General features: G+C 44.4%; 1 protein-coding gene across 2 annotated transcripts in view; it reads right to left on the reverse strand.

The window, feature by feature from the left end:
- The window catches only part of LOC138514251 (protein phosphatase 1 regulatory subunit 42-like), an 819,071-nt gene that overhangs the window by 758,968 nt on the left and 40,694 nt on the right, over positions 1-19,409 (reverse strand). The gene's annotated exons all lie outside the window — the stretch shown is intronic.

Here is a 19,409-nt window from a genome sequence, read left to right on the forward strand (position 1 = left end):
CTTTTCCAAGAGTCCACCACCACACGTAAAGAAACCAAAAAACACTCCATAACCTCTAGAATACACACTCGCAAACTCACTATGGGATTGCTAGAATCTGTCTTTTATCTCCTCGCCATCTGGAAGTAACAACCCTGACACCATCATCTTCACATACAATGCCACTCTACTGCACGGCTTCCTGTCATTTTTTCGAAAGCAAAACTTTCGAATGCAATTTTTGAGAATACATTCTTTCTAATAGTCATTTTTTCGACTAGTCGTTCTTCTGAAAAAAATTTGAATATGGTATCTAAATGCAGGTAAGTATTAGTGCAGGGTTGGGGCTTGGGTTAGTTTAAGGGTTACATTGGGGGTTACAATAGGGTTAGGGTTAGGGCTTAGGGTTGGGTTTAGGGTTGGGGCTAGGGTTAGTTTAGGTGTTAAAATAGGGTTAGGGTTGGGGCTTGGGTTAGAATAGGTGTTAAAATAGGGTTAGGGTTGGGGTTTGGGTTAGGGTTGGGGTTTGGGTTGGGGGTTGGGGGAACCCCACCCCCAATATACACAAAAACTTTAAAACGTAACAAGTGGCTGGCAAGTGCTGAAATTTCAGCACTGGACAGCTCCATGTAACGTTTTAAAGTTACAAGAAAGCATTGAAATGCTACTTTTAACATGTAAAAGTGCATTTCTATTGAAACCAGTCCATGTCTATTGTCGACAGATTGGTTTCGATAAAAATGTACTTTTGCATGTTAAAATTAGCATGTCGAAGCTTTTCTTTTCAAAACTTTTGTTTCGAGACTTTAGTGATTCGAAACTTTTGTTTTGAAACAATCACTATAAACCCTACTTCACACCCTTAACCTCCATGCGCCTCTAAAAACCACTGTACAGAAAAATAACTCCAGTAACAAATGGTTTTCCAAAGCCCTACTTACCCTTTGTAGACATAATCAATCACTTGAACATCTATGGAGAAAGAACCCCTCCCCATCCAATAAAGAAGCTTTCCTCTCCTCTGCTAGAAACTACAAAAATGCCATAACCACAACCAAATCTGGAATCTAGGAACCCATCTCCAACACAAAGGAGCTATTCAAAATGTTCAGAGAGCTTGAATCCTCTATACCTCCAGCTTCACCAAAGACAAACGGGTGCACCACAATCCAAATGGCAACAGCAGACAAAACCTTGCAAGCTAAGAGACAAAACCATCTTGAAGAAATCCCTACTTACCAAAGCTCCTGCACCTCCTCCTTACACCTTCATTGACTCCACCACTACCACCCCTCCTCCCTTGCAATTTACTCCAGTGTCACCTACACATATACAAACCATCATACAACACCTAACCGTCCAACTGCAAAGGTGACACATGCCCTTCCAACATTGTTAAGCTCTGTGCCACCGCGCTCGCATTCATTATTTCTAAATTTATCAATGCCTCCTTTACATCCAGTCCGTCCCTATAACCATCAAGAAGCATGGGTTATAACTCTACTCAAGAAAACTTCCCTTGACCCTTCTCTCGCCACCAGCTACCACCCAATCACCACAGTGCCCAATCTACTCATAATTCTTGACCAGATAGCTTATACACAACTCCAAGCTCACCTAGAGCACCAATGCCTCCCTGACATCCACCAATCAGATTTAGGCCTAGACTTAGTACCAAAGCTGCCCTGTTTGACCTCAAGATCCAACTTGACTGCATCCGAGAAGCAGGAGACCTTGCCATTCTTCTCCTTCTCGGCCTCTCGGCAGCCTTCGACTAAGTTGACCACAACATCCTTTGCCAGAATCCCACCACTAAATTCAACTTTTCTAACTATGCCACCAGCTGGATCACATTGTTCAATAGCAAGAGTATATCCAGGGTTTTCATTGGGTCAGAGGCTGCAGACCGCCTCCCAGTACCATACGGCATCCTCCAAAGATCCTGTATCCACCCTATTCTCTACAATATGTACACAAGACCTCAGTTTGACCACCTCAACCTACTCGACATACCATATACGGACACAAGTTACACATGGTTTTGGCTAAAACCTTTTATTTAAATGAAAAAGGGGCTGTAAAAATACCTCACTATCTCTAATCTAAGAGGAATTTCCATACCTCAACAAAAAGCAAATGGGTTTGTCAGTGCCAAGCTGTCCAAATAAAGTAAGTCCTGTGTCCGTAACCCTATTCTGGCCCTCATACTCTAAAGAAACTCTATGGTGCAAAGGGCAATTTCCTTGGCTTCTTCAAGTGTTCCAAAATGAGTTAAAAATCCAACAAAAAGGTTTTCCTCATGGACAAAAGTTCACAGTTCTAGAGGGAACGTCCTTTCCTAGCTTCTTTGCATTTAACCTCCAGTTTCAAACAAATCACCAAGTTTCCAAGAGGGCTTCCTCTCTCCCCTTAGAGTGTTCACATAGCTTGAGGGTCTTGCTCCCTTACCCAAGGTTTCTTTTTACTTCTAGTTTCAAATGCACCTTTTGTCGTGCGGGAACTTTCCTTCTCTTTATACACTTTTGTTCACAGTTCACATAGTTGTTTTCATTTAACTTCTTCTGTTAATATGTCACAACCATAGCTCAAGGTTTCCAAGACATGATTTTCCCCAGAGCCACCTCATTATAGTTAATAAGCATCTTTTCCTTTTCAAAGTTTATACAACAGATACATTTGCCTTCACCTGGTATCCTCACAGGACTTGTATAGCTAAAACATTCAACGTTTTGTAGTATCAGTGGGAAAATGTCTCCCTTCCCCTGATGTTGGACAGGCTGGGCTCACTAACCTGCCCAACACAGTCACTTGTCTTGACAAAGGTTCACAAGGCCAAACAGGATATTTTCTTCCCTTGGCCTCTTTAAGGAAGGCATGGCATCAAAGCAAGATAGACACAAGTAATCACAGTTGAAGGGTGTTCATTAAACTGTAAAATGGGTGAGATAAACGCCCAATCTAAACCTAAATCTAAGATGGTAGCAAGCTACGACCATCTAATAATAAAAATACCGTCCAAGTGGAGTCTAGTCAAATAAAAAGGGCCTACACTAAGAAAACCTATTGCCAGTCCTTACCGCTATGTTACAAAATAGTGTGGGATAATGTTCACAAAATAATAAGTCAGGAGGTTAGGGCTGGGGATTCCCTTCCCCATGATTTAAGCATGGTACAAGGTGGGACTCTTGAGCATAGCACACTCCTAGGCTTCTCCAGCACGAGTTTAAAGTTCCTTTTCTCAATATCAGGACCTTTTGTGTCCAAGTCTCTTTCATGCAAAGTCTCTTGCTTTAGAGGGCCCGATATGCCATAAACAACAAAACTAAAGTTCCTTCTACTAATCTTCACGTCTGGCGATTACTCGTCACCCTTGGATCGCCCTCAGCTGGGCTCCGATCCTTCTCTCACCGTTAGCCTCCCTCAGTCGGGCACATACCAATAACTCCCTGTGGACATCGCTCAGTCGGGTTCACGTTTGTCGTCACAATGTTCACAGGTGTATTACACTTCACCCTAATTCACAGGCATGCCTCAGCAGGGTTCACATTTGCCAAAATAACTCTGTTCACTTCTTTTTCTCACAATGCAGGATTCACTTCCCTTAGCTTTTTGCTTGACGACCATCAGTCAGATTTACTACTGCTTTTCAATTACACGCTCTTCATTTGTAATATTGAAAAGTCTCAATGTCTTTTTAAACAAGCATCTAGTTTAGTTAGGTCCCGCTCATCCAGGCTTGACCTTCCTTCACCGACTTCCAAAAGCACTTGCTAGTTCAAACAAAGACTTCCGAACGGTGATCTTGCTGGGTCACTCTGTTATTCTCTGGCAAGTACGTATTTCAAAATATCACAGTTCACACAGCATTCCCCTCATCCGGGGTCAAATGCCAGGGTCACATTTCCCTTAGTCGGGTTTACACTTTCATATTCTTCAAAGAGTACTGCAACATGCCAAGGACTTTCGATTGTACAGGGGTTTTGGCTTGACCCTTGTATGACCACCTCAACACCTCCTGCTGGCCTCCCCTAGGGCCTCTTGGCACTTGTAGTTTCAACAACAATCAATGACTTTAGACTGCACAAGGGGTTTGACTTGACCCTCATATGACCACTTTGATTTCTCAGTTCAATACATTCTCCTTGTTCAGGAGCGGGTAATCAGTCAGAATCCTTTGTTTAAGAGTACACGCGGTGCCAGACCACTCTAACTATACATATTTTGCTTGCAAAAGACCTTTGTGTTTTAGTCTTCTTTCTTCATATAACGTTGCTCTTCACAACCTTGAGCCCAACACAGTCCGATCTATTATCAGCTCTTTCTGACTCACCAGCTGTGCCGATCTCTGTTGGCGTATCCTGCCTCTGGGGTCAAGGACAGTACCACAATGTCAACTGCTTCGCCCCGCCCTGGCTATCAGTGTTGGAGGATCCCATGTACTGCCGACATCCTTCGCACCATTCGCCAGCTGCAATTCCCGGTCTTATGTTTCCCTTCTCAGAGGCTCCGCAGGTCTGGGTTAAAAAGGGCAAGGGCAATCCCCTTCTCTTCGTCCCTTCAGGTCTCACCGCCTTTCTCCTCCATTTGAACTGCCGTCCTGGAATAGCTGCTTCCTCATGCGTTTGGCCTTGCTCAGAGTGTGCTTTCGTTCTTCGCCTTTTATCCCTATGGGGAAAGGGAAGGGAAGTCAGGTGTGTGTAATTCTCAGCAATTGCCTGACCATTGTGTTGGGACAAGTCAGGTATATGATGCTGGTGTTAGTCCATCATCTTTCATGGTAATCTGTCTGTGAGAAAGTGTTTGTGGCAAGAAATGGGGGCGGGAGGGTTCTAGATGTCCTAAGGGGTAGGATGGGGAAAAGGTGTTATAAGGAAGGGGTACCACATCTCACCATTCGGTATCCCACTTCCACTCCCTGAAGACTCCTCACCTAGGGGATCCTCCCGCACTGGCCCACCCCCAGGAACTGGATCCAATAGCGATGGCCGTGTCCTAGCCACCTGGATGACAGATCCCCGGGGCCTCTTCTCCGTCTGCTTTGTAGAATTGACTTGTGGGCACCCGGCTCAGCACAGTCTTGCCACTGTGCCTTTCTCCTTGATGTGCGGTTCCCTTGCTTGTGGTAAACAGCCAGCACCTCCTCCTTGCCTTGGTGAGGCAGGATTGGCCTTTCCGTTGTCTGCCACAGCACGTCTTCCCCAAGCGTGTTACAGACTAGCAGGCAGACCCTTGTCTGCAGCTCTCTCTATTCCTGTGGCTTCTCCCTCTCTCTATGGACTCTAATGGGCCTCGCCCCTACAGAGTAAGGAAATCAACTCTCCTGCCAGTCTGGTGAATTCAGTAGACTGGGAGCACCAGCTTTCCTCCTCAAGTGGCTGGATATCACTCTGTCTCCTCGACCAGTGTGCAGGTTCAGCAGACTGTGAGCCACAGCTCTCCTGGTCAGCTTCTTCTCCTTCAGCAGGGCCAGTCTCTCCTCACTGCCTCCTAGTAAACGTCTCAGTCTTCCCTCTTCTGGCTTCTCTGGACTGGCTTTTTTATTGGCTGCGGCCAATAGGATTTGGGGAAAGACTAGACCACTGATAGTGGTTCTCATTAAGAGTGATCATTGTTGCTCTTCGCCTCTTTCTTGTCTCAGTTGCTGGAAAGAGACTATACTGCTGACAGTGATTCCCATGAGAAGCTAACATAATTCCTCTCCCTCCCTCGTCACAGTACTGAGAATGTGATCTATATTCAGGTGATGTATTCTTCCTCGTCCCAGTACTTTTTTTTGAGACTGGTAAGAGGTGTTTATTAGGGGAAGGATTGTTCTTAGAGTTATAGGACAATGGTTTAAGGTCCTTTGACTGCCAGGAATACTGTGTTCCATCTAGCAAGTCCACTTTACTCCCATTAGGATTGTCAACCCTCACATGGTCCTCTGGTCCCCCCGCAGGCAGCTACTCCCAGGGTCTGGATCAGGTAGCGGCCACCGTTCCCTGCCCATATGGGGAGAGGCTCTCCCAGAGCAAATACTAGTGACATCGCTAGATTCATCACAGTCACCATCCTGGAATCAGGAGGCACCGATATGATCGTTGCCAAATTCAGCCAGGGCACACTCCTTTGTGTGATCAATCATTTTTCTCTCCATGTCGGGGCATTTGAGCACTGTTGGTAAGTGGCAGTTTGCAGTCTGCTCTGCAAGCCACAAGGCCACGTGCGTGCTCTTTGTCTGCTCATAAGATGCAATAATGAATCATGGTTGTGTGTGCCTAGCCTCTACAGTGTCTGTCTGCTGTTCCTGGGTAGGTCACCTTAACTGGTCTAAGGCAAAGGTTGGGAATATGGAGAGGCTGTGGGGAATTCTCTGTATACCACCTTAGGGACTAGCATCACAGAGTAGGTAGCCTCCCCAGTCCCCCAGGGTTCGTCTAGCACAGTGGTCTTTAAGCTGTTGGCTGCTACCCTTTGAGTGGTCCAGAGGATGGTCTGGGGTGGGGTGTGGGGGCGGTGAGGCTCTTGCAAATGGGAGAGTGGTAACTTTATTAAATAGAAAATCTAGACCTTTTTGGAAATTGGGGGCCCACCAACAGTATTTGTAAATGGGCAGAGACTTATCTTAAAAACATATGGACATTATTGCTCTAACCCCCCGTTCTGACATCAAGCATGGGACTTTGTCACAACATCCATGGGTCCATAGTTGCAATAAGCACTGTAAGGGTGCAGAAGTGAGACTCTGGCACAGAGGGGTCATAGTGTTTGCTATAAACATTTATTCAAGGGTAAAACGGAAAAGAAAACCCTATTTCACCCTAAGTCAAAGAGGGGTTTCCCTGCCTCAACTGAAATAACTAGTTTCAGAATGTCCAAAGCAAAAGTCCCAATGTCCAGTGTCAAAAATCATGCCTCTGTCCCTTACACACTAAGCTAACTAAATCAAAGGAGATGCCTTCTTGGTCCAGAGGAATGACTCCCTTCCCCTGGACAAAAGGCAGTTCTTGTCTTGGTAAGACTTTCCCAATGAGGTTTCAGCCACTCCTTAGCTGTTGGGGAAGTGTCTCACTTTCCCCAGCCTTCCTCAAGTTTACAACATAATTCCTTGGGGTGCCCGACCCTCGTTGGCAGCTTTGGTTTCCTCTCGGTGGGTACTGTGCTGAAGAAGACCAGCCTGGACACACTTGCCAAGCTGTATTGAGTCCCTGACCCTGGTGTGCAGACCTGGCACTGGCACTCACCAGGCACTGCGACAAAGTTGAAGTGGTCCGACAAATGACATTCAGCAGTACCTGCATTGAACGCTTGGTTCTGCTTTTTTGACTCCACTGCTATTGAGAGTGAAGGACATGTTTCTTCAGTGGCTGCCGGAATGCTGGTAGCTCTGCCTGCAAACTTCTACTATTTACAGCAAACCTCCCACGAAGCGGACTGCGAAGTGGTCCGACAAGGGACAGTCAGCAGGCCATGGGCTGCGGCGAGGCCATAAGGCGCGGGGTAAGATTCCCATCACTGTGAAGTAAGTGATTGGCATAATTATCGACTAGGAATCAGTTACTGGCTACAGTTCCTAAAATCGTCCCTTTGCTATATCTAACTGTGTTTGCTAAAGTTTGCCGGAGACTTTGGGGACTTAGACTTTTAGTCCCTTTGATCTGGCGTTGATCAGGCGTAACGCACATTCAGACCCATTTTGGAGACAAGTGCCTCTTTTTGGTCAATCTATACTGTGCAAGCAAGTAGCTCTTTCAAACGTGTATGGTGCTCGGAGTCCCCTAGAGACTGCAGGGATTATCTATCCCTTTGATCTGGGGGACCGGGTATATCTATACTGACACGCTGTTTGATCACACTAAGAAGGTGATAGGCAGCCTTCCTACGAACATTAGATCTGGGCTGCGTAGTCAGGCGGGCTACGAGGACAGGAATTCTGGACAAGAACCTACACAAGGAATGGTAGAACTTGAGGATAGAACACTCAGGCCCTTCAGGCCCCCCAGGAGTGTTTATTGATATGCCACTACCCCCCTGTATAAACTTTAGAGGCTACAGGTAATGTCCCAACATCGGAATCCACAGCACACGTGGTACAACTTATTCCTGTGAGTATGAATCACCAGTGTAACTCGGGTGAATTGATGAATATGGACACAGGCAGCTTGGTTAAACCCCAATTCGCCTCCTGTGTGAATAATGGTGGAAGATCATTGACTTCTTTGAAAACACCACAAACAAATTCTGTTTTTTCACCAATAGCTGCCTGACACTTTCTTGGTCATTACTTTGTTAAAAAGGCTATACGAGTACGGAAGTCAAATGTGTGCCTCTTGCAATAGGAAAGGTGATGCTGGACTACTCGGTAATGAAGAAGCACGAGACCCTTGTAGGGCCAAAAGCCCTTACAGACCTTAGTATAATCGAGTTTGCGGGTCAGAGGGCTCCTTTGCTTGATAACATTGGAAGCGTTATACAACACACTTGTGACGCATCACAGATTGGCTCTCCCTCCGATTTAAATAATATTATAGACCAATATTCAATCACAAATGAACCAGCTGGGCATGCCCAGAACCTAGGAGAATCTTTCCTGGGGTTGAATGATCATTGTGACAATGATGCGCTTCACCATACTTTAAGGGAAGTTGATGAAAGGATTAGACTAACCCACCCAATGGTCTCCGCCCTGGCCATGGTGTTGAGTTCTTTTGTTTCATTATATGATAATATCTGGAATCAACTAAAATCGACAAATATTTTGATTTCAGAGGTTAATGGTAAACTTGACTTCATTGGCTCGAAGATGCGCTTTTGACCTGTGGGTAAAGGTTTGACCCTAGGTGAAGATGCAATTGGAGGACATCATTTGTTAACTAATGAAGTGGCTGAAATCAAAATATCTGCTATAATAGTTCCTCCTGATAGGGAACTTGACCCATCCCAGATTGTTTCCTCTGATAGGGAACTTGCATTTACAAACCCCACTATTGAGGTCTTGAAAGAATGTGATACTAAACATAAGGCTACGCAACCTACCTGTTTGCCCCTACAGAAGGCACATGATCCAACTGTTGACCCAGTACAGCTGGAGAAAGATCAGGGAAAACAATCTACAGTATCTGAGAATCCGCAAGCCAGTAGCATTGAACAAGGGATGGCTACCAAAACTGTGAAAAATGGGAGAAAAGAACATTGTACAGCGAAGGACTTGATATCAAAACACAAGACTTAATTATAAGCCCCTCTTTTGCATAAGCATGCCTCTGCGATTGGAGGAAGGTATGGCAGTGGACTTGGTAACTACAAAAGGGACCACTCTGGACTCTATAGTCCAGACTGACCCAATTGACTGAGTCTCCCATGCGCCCCAATGTATCTTGGCTGCTATTGGAGGATTAGGTGCTATTACAAATGGTGGGGAAGGAGGAGGCTCATCTGAGGCAGTCCATTGTGATTGTAGCATTTCTGCTCTGTTGGGTGGGGATGTGATGATGTGTAATGGGATTTGGAGCTCACCTGTGCTGCCGGTTATAACGATAAAACATCCAGTTAATCCCACAGCTACCGATATTAATCAGGCAGCTAAATTTGATTTGGTGGGGCTAATATGGAAAGCGGAGGGGGAAACCTGCTGAGTAATCACAAATCATTGCTGCGCTCCATTTGCCTCCCAACTAACGTGTCCAAGCAGGACTTGCCTCAGCCAGTTATCCGCAATTTGGGATGCCGGCCCTTGGATGGTGGTTGTATGGCTATTGGTAGCTGGATTTGGCAAACCTGGTTGTGGGGCAATAGACGACCAATGTCTTAGGAAACCTACCAACATTATACCCATCACTGGCAGCAGGGGTTGGCAATCTCTAGGAACGCCTTCATGTTCCATCCAAATATAAATCGTTGGATTTGCAACCAAAAAATAAAGATTGCCACACACGCCAGTCGTATTGTATTTTGCAAAATGCTACAGGTTATGATTCGGAAATTGGAAAAGTCCAATGGAAATAATGGTGGGAGGCTGTTTGAATCACGGACGGATAAGAGGGTGTTCCACCTTAGAATAAGTGCTTTGGGCCCGAATTATCAGGTTTGTTTAAACCAGACAAATATTTTACAGATCTTTGCTGAAATCCCAGTCTTGGGTCTTCTTAGTTCAACTGACATTGACAAGGTGGCCTTTCCGGATAGAAACTCCCCAGACATCAGTATTGCCTACTTTCACTTTTCACTGGTGAAAGAGCTTGTATTCTCCCAAAGAGTCTGCCTACAGGCCTTGGGATTTCGGATCTGCCCCTTTGAGCTAATAGAGAGAAGCTCTCTCTGACCTAGGGAGGGGCTCTGAATAGTGGTCCGGCCATCTAGGGATGAAGATAGAAGAATGAGCCGGGGGTGGGGATGTACAGGCAGATGGGGGGAATATTGACTGGACTGCGGTGACATCACCTCTCTGGAGGAAACCAGTCCCATAATTCCAAGAGCGTTCCGGGTATGGGGACTAGAGAGATTGCCCTCTGCCTTAAATCTTGGAACACCTGCGGTAACCGACACCTATTCTCTAATCCTGCACCCATGGCTATTCTTAGAAAGGCACATTGTATCTGCCTACAGGAAACCTGGTTAACTAATGTTCCAGTATTAGATGGCTACCAAGTCCTCACCCAAATGGCTAAGACTAGTAAGGGTGGGAGGGCCTCTGTGGGATTACTTATTGCTTTAGACATAGCCTTGGGTTTGACTGTATTCTTGAAGATCTACCGTGTGGTGCAATGGGGTTGACACTCTGGTTCCCAGACTCTTCACTGCACCTCCTGATTATTAACATCTACTGGCACAGGGGAATTGCTGAATTGAATTGTTTTGTAAATTCTGAATGTGAACGTATAACTGAGTGGTTAGCCAGATAACCGGCTGGAAGAGTTAACATGGTGGGAGATTTTAATGCGAATTGCCACTTTTGGGATTTGGATGAGGAGCTTCGGGATTCCTCTTCAGACATGGTTTCACTGGATTTCAAGAGCCAGGCGGGTAGAGGTTGGTGCTTGATTTTGGAGAGGCTGGGGCTGCAGCCCTTGTTAGGTAAAATACCTTGCCAACAGAATGCAATCGAATTACATACGTGGTTTAGAGGGAATATCTCCTCTGTGTTAGATTACATATTTATGGATGAATGCCTGACCAATTGTTTTACATCATTCACATTATTAAAAAATTATTGGAGGGACCATGCTATTCTTTCATCAAAATTTGAAATAGTCCTGTTAACTAGAATCTACACGACCTTGCTAAATATAAGAACTAACTCTGCAAGGAACGCGACACGTTCGTCAGACCCAAATATTAATATCCTCAATCTTAATTTGCAAATAATGATGAATACCTCAACTTTGGAATGGAATATAAGGAATGTTAATGCTAATGCGACCCAGACTCTCATACAGGACTTGGTAAATGGGTAAGACTACACCCAGGGTTTAAATCGATTACATCATTTAGACCCCGACACCGCTACAATGAAGAACTAGTAATGGCAAAAACCACTATGAGTAGGGATATGAGGAAAGCGGTTCACCTTAGTGATGATGCTACTGTTAAATTAACAAAAATGTAAGAACTTTTGTAAATCAATTTAAAAAAAAGCTATTACAACAAGATGCCGAGAATATCATGAGGCTGCTGATAAATCGTAGAGTGGGTGAATTTTTGTCAGTAATTAACTCACAAGACTCTGATTTTGTTACAACCCAACTAAATCCTATACCGGAGTCTGATTGGGTTAATGTTTTGTGAAAATCTGTTTGGAATAATACCAATAAAAACTGGTGTTCACAGTGTCCTTAGTCTCGGGTCTTTGAATTATATGTGGTGGCCTGAATTGGATATTGAGACAATCCAAATCCTAATTAAAAGATGTAAAAAAATCGCGGGCCCGGGACCTAATGGTTTAACTAACAACACTTTTAAGGCGGATGTGGTTAATTGGTTAAATCTGCTACCCTTACAGTTTGGGAGTATTATTGGCACCAGTAAATTCCTATCTTCATGGAGTACAGCCAATGTGGTCGTTATTTTCAAATGTGGAAGCAGGTCGGAACCTAAAAATTACTGCCCGATATCCTTGATTGATGCTGATTGTAAAATCTTTTCTGCTTTCCTTTTAACCCATTTGGAAGCCTGGGCATCTTCTGCTCACCCGTTAAGTAAATTACAGACGGGGTTCCGAAAGGAACATTCCACTAACATAAATGGTCTTGTTGTCAGAAGCATCCAAGAAGCTGCATGGTCAAAGCCCAAGGGTGTACTTATATGGCCTCAGTTGAACTATCTGCAGCTTTTGACCTTGTAGTCAGGAACCGCTTATGGCAATATTAACTAACTGGGATATGCCCCTAGGGCTCCTGCGGTTGGTAAATAGTATCTATGAAAATTGTGAGATCCAAATGCAACTAAATCAACAGGGTGACCTTTCTAAGAGAATACGCTTGTACCGGAGTCTGAGGCAGGGTTGCGTCTTAGCCCCCTGGCTTTTTAACCAGTATGTCTCGGATGTTGCGGTTTCCTTAAATGGAAAGGAACTTATTGCACACAAATTTGGATACACGGAGATCTCATGGATGGCATATGCCGACGACTTTCTGATCTTTGATTAATCAAGGGTTGGCATGTACAGACTACTGAAGGTGCAGAGTCTGCCCGAGAGAATGGTCTTGTTATTAATCCTAAAAAAACTAAGATTATGGCATTCTCAAAGAAAAGGTTACACAAACTCATGAACTATTGAAGGTACTAAGATAACATACTCTATAAGCATGATATAGCTGGGATATCATTTTGGTGTGCATACAGGTATAAGACAAATAGCAGAAATACTCCAGAAAAGGCACTTCACCTACAGTCCCAAATTGTAAAAGTAGATCTGAAATTTGGTAGATTTTCTCTGAAACCAGCTGTTTTACGAAGGGAACGTTGTCCCAAAAGTGATATATGGCCTTGAACTATACAATGACCCAATATTCAAACTTCTGGACAGGATTGAGGGCAAGCTGTGGAGGAAAATCTTATCCATACCAAATGCTGTACCGTTAGCAGCTATTCGATTCGACCTTGGGGTTATATTATTATCAGCTAGGGTTGAGTGGCGGATGTTGTTGATCTACTCAAAACTGGTTTCACCCATTCCTTGCTCACTCTACGAAACTCTTGGTGAGGTGATTAACCTAAACATAATCTCAGTAGTGAATCCTCAATACCTTATTCAGTTTGGAAGAAGGTGTGAAGTGATTTTGCTGAGAATTGGCATGATCAGGCCACTCTAGTTAATAATCCAACTAAAGTCAAAAGAGCCTTATTTGATTTGGATTGGGTAAAAACAACTGACTTATGTCACTCATACTCGTCCCTGAGCCATTTATCACGTAAGCATAAACGTCGAGGAAAGTTATGTAAACTACTTGATTCCCGATCGACATCACTGGAACCTGCTTCCTACTCAGGAAATTTTACTTCGGAGAAGCTTAATTACTAAAGCAGAAAGAACGTGTAGATTGTGTAATGGCAGTTTGGAAACGACAAAGCACTTGGTACTTGATTGTGTTCACATGCGATTAAGTATATGGAACCATTTTTGAAGTTGCTATTGGGACTTTGTGACCCCAATATACGGAAGCATCGCCTGAATATACACAATGCACATGAAGGCTTAGCTTTATCAGGATTTATTAAAAGTCTACATTTGGAGTAATACTTCAGTGGCGATTTTTATGGATTTTAAATGAGTAATCCTTGGTTCTTTCCCACTTATAAATATCTCTCATTAGCAGTTTCATTTGCGATCATTGATTTATGGAAACCCAAGGTATTTTATGGAAATATTTTATGTATATAAACTTTTCATTTAAATTTGGAACGTGCAAAATTGCTAAATGTACTCTGAAATAACGTAAATTGATTTGTTATATTCTGTTATGTTTTGTTTTAGGACTTTGTTGTAAGTTTACAGTTTTCATTTTTCTGTTTGTTTTGTTTTCATATGCTTTGTGTTTGTAAAGGTTTAATTTAAACCAAATACAATAAAAAAACAAATAGCCTGGATTCACTTCCAGGTTGTAGTGAGTCATACAGACCTGGTTCACTAACCTGCCAAATACTGTATGGACTTTCTATTAACTTCCAATTTTCTTTATTTGGGTACGCGTCCCAGACTTGCTATTCCGACTTTAGGTTTTCCTTTCTGTGGGCTTAATTTACTTTCCTGCCAAGCCTTAGTATAAGTCCATGTTCCTCTTTGCTTTTCTCCCACTGTGTTAGGGTCCCAGGCCCTCCTTTACCAGTCTTTTGATCCATGCAACCACCTCCTTGAGCCTTCAGAGCCTTCTTGGCTACCCATGTACCTTTGTGGTATGGTTTGCGCGAGTGCTGGCTCCCTTGAGGTAGCGCGGCTTGTTTGTGGGACTCCGGTAACTTCCCGGAGCATCCCTTGCTCTGCGGGAAGTTACCGGAGTTGCTCTTCTTTTCTTCCGGGACAGTGTGGTCTTGCACTATCACGCTTCCCTGGCTCTGGGGCACCTGGAGTCTTAGTCCATGTGCGGTTCTCACATCCTTCACTGGCCTCTGACACCCGGCATCCCTCTTTTTGGCTTTCTCGGTCAGCACCCGCCTGCACGCCAGGCTCGTCCTGGCTCTCATGGATCGCTTGACAACCTGTAAAATCCCTCTTCAGTTTTTATTTTATTTCTTCCAATCAATTGTTGCAAACAACTAAACTGGTATAAGTGGTTCCAATAGTTATTCGGTATTGCTCTGCGCTTCCTCCTTGTCTCAGTACTAACCGAGTGCTGTTTTGGTAACTCACTAAGACTCCTCCTAATCTCAGTACTCTCTGTTTGGACTGCTTTAGAAAAGTGCATAGGGTACGGAGGTAGGATTGAAGAGGAATGAGGTGAAGGAAAGGTGGGCTAACTGTAGGTGTCATGAACCATCGGACACACCCTTCTGGGCCTCCAGGTCCTTGAAACGTCGGGGCTTACACTCTGTTGTACTTCCAACATGGCCGTAAGCACAGAACGCTGCTTACCAGCCTTCACGTCCGATGCAGCACGTTCTATAAATTAGTCACACCCCTGCGGCCCTGTGTGTCTCAATGCTACTGTTAGCTGTGGCTAGACATGTGCTACGTAGTTCGCCTTCGCAGAACTCTGTTGTTTCCTGGTTCCCAGATCCTTCGCTTTCCCCTACTGTCCTTTCTCCTTCTTATTCAGCCTTCTTACCGGATTCCGTGCACCCGCCTCCGAGTGCACCTTCTCCTTATCCTGGACTTCCTGGAGTTTCCTATTGATCCCGGACATCGAAGATGAACGAACACTGGAAGCCGAAGATGGCTGAGCGGGCTTGTACAAGACCCGTACCGTACGGAAGAAAACTCCTCCTAAAGAGCCCATCAAGCAGAGAAAACAGGTGAGAAAGGGGGAAACCTGTGACAGTAGGAAGGGGGTCTGGGGTCATGGGATTGGTGGGAATACTGCGTTCTCTCCAGGTCATCACAAATCCGATTTTGGGTTTCCCTCCTCATGAGAGCCACCCGCTGAGTACCACCCCCAGAGGGATTCTTGGGTAGCAGCTTCACCTCCCTGGCCCCATCGAAAGGGGGAGAAGTGATGACATCTGGAGATTTGTCACAGCAGATAGGAACAGAAACTTTACAGAAACCTATGAATCTTCCATTGAAATCTATAATACTCCTTGTTGCAAATCTCTACATAGTTCTCTTTGTGCTCCAACACAACCCTTGAAATTATTCTGCCCTCTCCTCACTTTCTGACTTGGTCTCTTTGCCTGACTGTTCTCTGCAATCTCCTTCTCTTCCTAATTTTCTCCCTTCAAGTGGTTCCTTTAACTTTGCCCTTTAGTCTCACTTTATTATCTCTCCATCTGTGCGATCAATCTCTTTCTCTCCCCCTGATTTTTCACCCCCCTATTCTCCTTTTCACCCATACTATCTGCCCTTTTCTTCCCACTTTCCCCTTTTCTGGCTCACCTGTTCTGCTTCTCCTGACCTTGTTCCTTTGTTTCGCTTTTCGTTCACTTTCCAGTCATCTTCGGTCTCATATACCCCCCCTTCCTATGTATTACACCCCCTCTTCTTCACCTTTGCACTTCACTTACCCTTGTTCTACATTATTTCTTTCCTTTCTCTCCCCATCTCTAGATCACCCCTTCTTTACATCTCTAACTCACACTATCAGCTCTTCTCTGCTTGTCTATCCTGTGTTTCCTGCTATCACCTCCCTACCGTTTCCCTCCCCATCTCTCTATCCTTGCCTCCTCCAGAGTCTCTGCCTCACTCTCCTTAGTTTCCTCCCACCCTTCTTCTGTTTCTATTTATTATTCCCCACCTCCCACACTTTCCTTTTGCTGAAGGCATCTGTGCAGATCAAGCTCAGAACTTGAAAATTTGTTTCCGCTAGACCCCACAGAAAGTTAAAAAAAACAGAATACAGATCTGAAAACCGTGCAACACAACAAAAATACAGACAATCGCGACAAGATCCAGAGAGGATCCATTCCTAATTACTGTACAGTTTTTTCAATAAATATCGTTTGAAGAAAATGCAGAATACCAGCACAGGATCTTTACCCCACCGGTGAGGTAAAGATCATTTACCCTGTGCTTCAAATCATTTCATAGAGGGTTTCAAAGGTTGTGCAATGTCAGGGTCACTTACGCTGCCTAAATGATTTTGGTGAAATTACTTTACTGCACCCGAGATAGTTAGGCTAGCAATGCCTAACGGTTACATGCAGGGGAGGGGGGCGAGTGTTATTTGTTAGGTATCATGCTGCTATGCTGAAGGCATTAGCCAATGTGGTCAGAGAGGTTTCAGCATGTTGTGAGGCCAGTGTGGAATGTGGTGTGTGTCACTGTGTGAGTGTTCTGGGATTGACAGTTACAGCCAGAAGTTGGCCGAGTGTGGATGGCCGGTCTCTCTATGTATTCATCTACTTACCATGAATGTCTACTTTCTTATGTATGTACCATTGAAGTCTAGGTCCAGTGTTTTCTCTGGTGTAGTGAACCCACAACAGGGAGGTACATGAAAGGTGGGGATGGGGGAGAAGGAAATGAAGATTCTGGGTGGTGCCAGTCCGAGGCATTTCTGGGGGGGGGGGGAGGTCAGAGGGCGCTATAGACCCAGGTATTTTTGTTGTAGCCCCAGATAGAATCTCAGGGGCTACAACCAAAAGTCTAGCTAGCCCAGAGTCCCAACAGTCCTGACATTAATGTAGCCCCGGATCTTTTCTAGACCTAGCAACACCCCTGTCAGAAACAGGATGTGAATATCCTGGAGCTAACGCCTGCATTGGGAAACGCGCAGTCTACCTCTGGACCCTAGCACCCAGCAGAGTGATTGTTTTTCAGATACATTTTTTGGTGTTGCTCTATGGTTGAAGGGGGGGTCACCACGTCATAGCCCCCTATCTTTCTTACATAATTTGGATTCCCCTTGAACTTGCTTTAGACACACACACACACCAAAAATGGCAATTTAACCTCATTACGTTTGTGCTGATAAAAAAGCGCACCAGTGCTCTAGCACCAATATAACCACAGGCCACTGAAGAATCTGCTGGGGTCCCCAGAACCTTCTCCTGAAAAGCCTTCCGATAGATGGATCACTGCAGAAAAGTAGCCAATTTCTTTTTTCGGACACCTTAGGTAAAAAATGGGGCTCCTGAAGCATATCCCAGAAGAGCTTGAAAGGAGCATAATGCAACTAGATTTATGGCAGCCCACATTATTTCAGAATTATCATGAAAAATAGTTCATGATTGGAAGCAGGCTCAGAAGGCTGTCTGAAGGTAGGCTTTACTTGAGCCCAGGCCTTTTGTCTTGTAAACTTCAAAGGAGGCAAGTACAGCATGCATCGAGAAGGCAGTGAGCTCACTGCTAAGAACTGTCTGACACCATGGCCAATCAAAGGAGCCCCATTTGTGGGCATCAGTTTGAAGGTAAAAAGACAGGAGGGGGTGGGGTGGTTAACAAAATGTTAAAGAAACAAATGAAAACAGGAAATCTATTGCTGTGTAAAGATACAATTGGAATGCCACCCCCTGAGAGACATGGTAGAAAGATACTAGGCACTGCGGCAGGGTCCTCTTTCTTTGTTTACTACCAATAATAGGCAATGGCCCATGAATTCTCTCCCTCTAGATTCACCATGGAATTAGTTGAGAACGGGGTAGCGTAAAGGTAGTACAGAGGTATGCAGGTAAGGAATTAACAGAAAACACTCCCTGCTGGTTACAACGAGGATTGAGGGACCACATTTATTTTATTTTTACAATGTATTAAGCGCACTAAGCCCATGGGCATCAAGGCGCTGGTTACAAGGTTAATTGATTGACGATTGGTGCATATAGTCAGGTGACACAGGTCAATCCAGCGAGGGGCCATCGGAGAACAGCAGTGTCTTAAGGTGTTTTCAGAAGGTCCAATAGGATAGTTCTGATCTTAGAGCAAGAGTTAATGATTTCCAGTTCTTGATGGCGATGACCGGGAATCTCATCCTGCCAGCTATAGCGAGTTTGAATCTTGGGGTGATCAGATGGTGAGAGTAAGAGGAGTGAGTCAGTCTTCAGGATTGAGCTTTTTTTTGAGCTTTTGGGAGAGGTATATAGGGGCAGAGTTGGATAGGCATTTTTGGGTAATTGCCAGAGTTTTGAAAGTGATACGATCACAAATTGGGATCCAATGAGCTTTCCTTCTGGGCGCCGATATATGCTCTTGCCTGGTGATGTTCAGAGTAGCTTGAAGTTCCTTGCTCTGGGTGACTGGATGGCATTAAAAAGCAAAGGATGGCCATACAAGCAGCAGTAGCGCAAATGCTTGGGTGACACCAGGTTAATGTGCTATCAACTGAAGTAGATGATGAAAGCGGTTATGCCTGCAGTGCTTTCGAAGTATCTGGCTAAAAAAGCAAATGCAATATAAATGCTCTATAAACTAATTGCCTTTTGATCAACCACATTTTCATAGAATTTTTGTATTGCTGGCCAAATAGACAGTTTGCAAGCAGTTCAATATCAGTTCTAGGTTTATTTATTCCGTTTATGGGGTTGAATCAACTTTTTCATTGTTTATAAATTGTATAAAACAGCAGGAAATTACCATTTCTGCATTTCTTTGGTTTTTCAAGCCACTCTTTGCAATAAATATGTAGTGATAAATGTATTGATTGAAATTGTGAATGAAAGACGATCCCAAATTTGTATAAGAAAAGTTACCAAGGAACATTTCTAGACTAGAAACCAAAAAAAGTAGTACCTACCAAAATCAAACATTTTGCGTTCTTAGATAGGGCAGAGTAGTTCTGCCCAGTGTGACAGTCCCATTGTTGAGGTCAGGGAACGGTACAGTGGGGACAGGAGACAGGCTCCTCCAGCTTCCATGATGCCGACCA

This window comes from Ambystoma mexicanum, chromosome 12 (genome assembly GCF_040938575.1).
Source record: "Ambystoma mexicanum isolate Mex_15411 chromosome 12, UKY_AmexF1_1, whole genome shotgun sequence".
NCBI lineage: Eukaryota > Metazoa > Chordata > Amphibia > Caudata > Ambystomatidae > Ambystoma > Ambystoma mexicanum.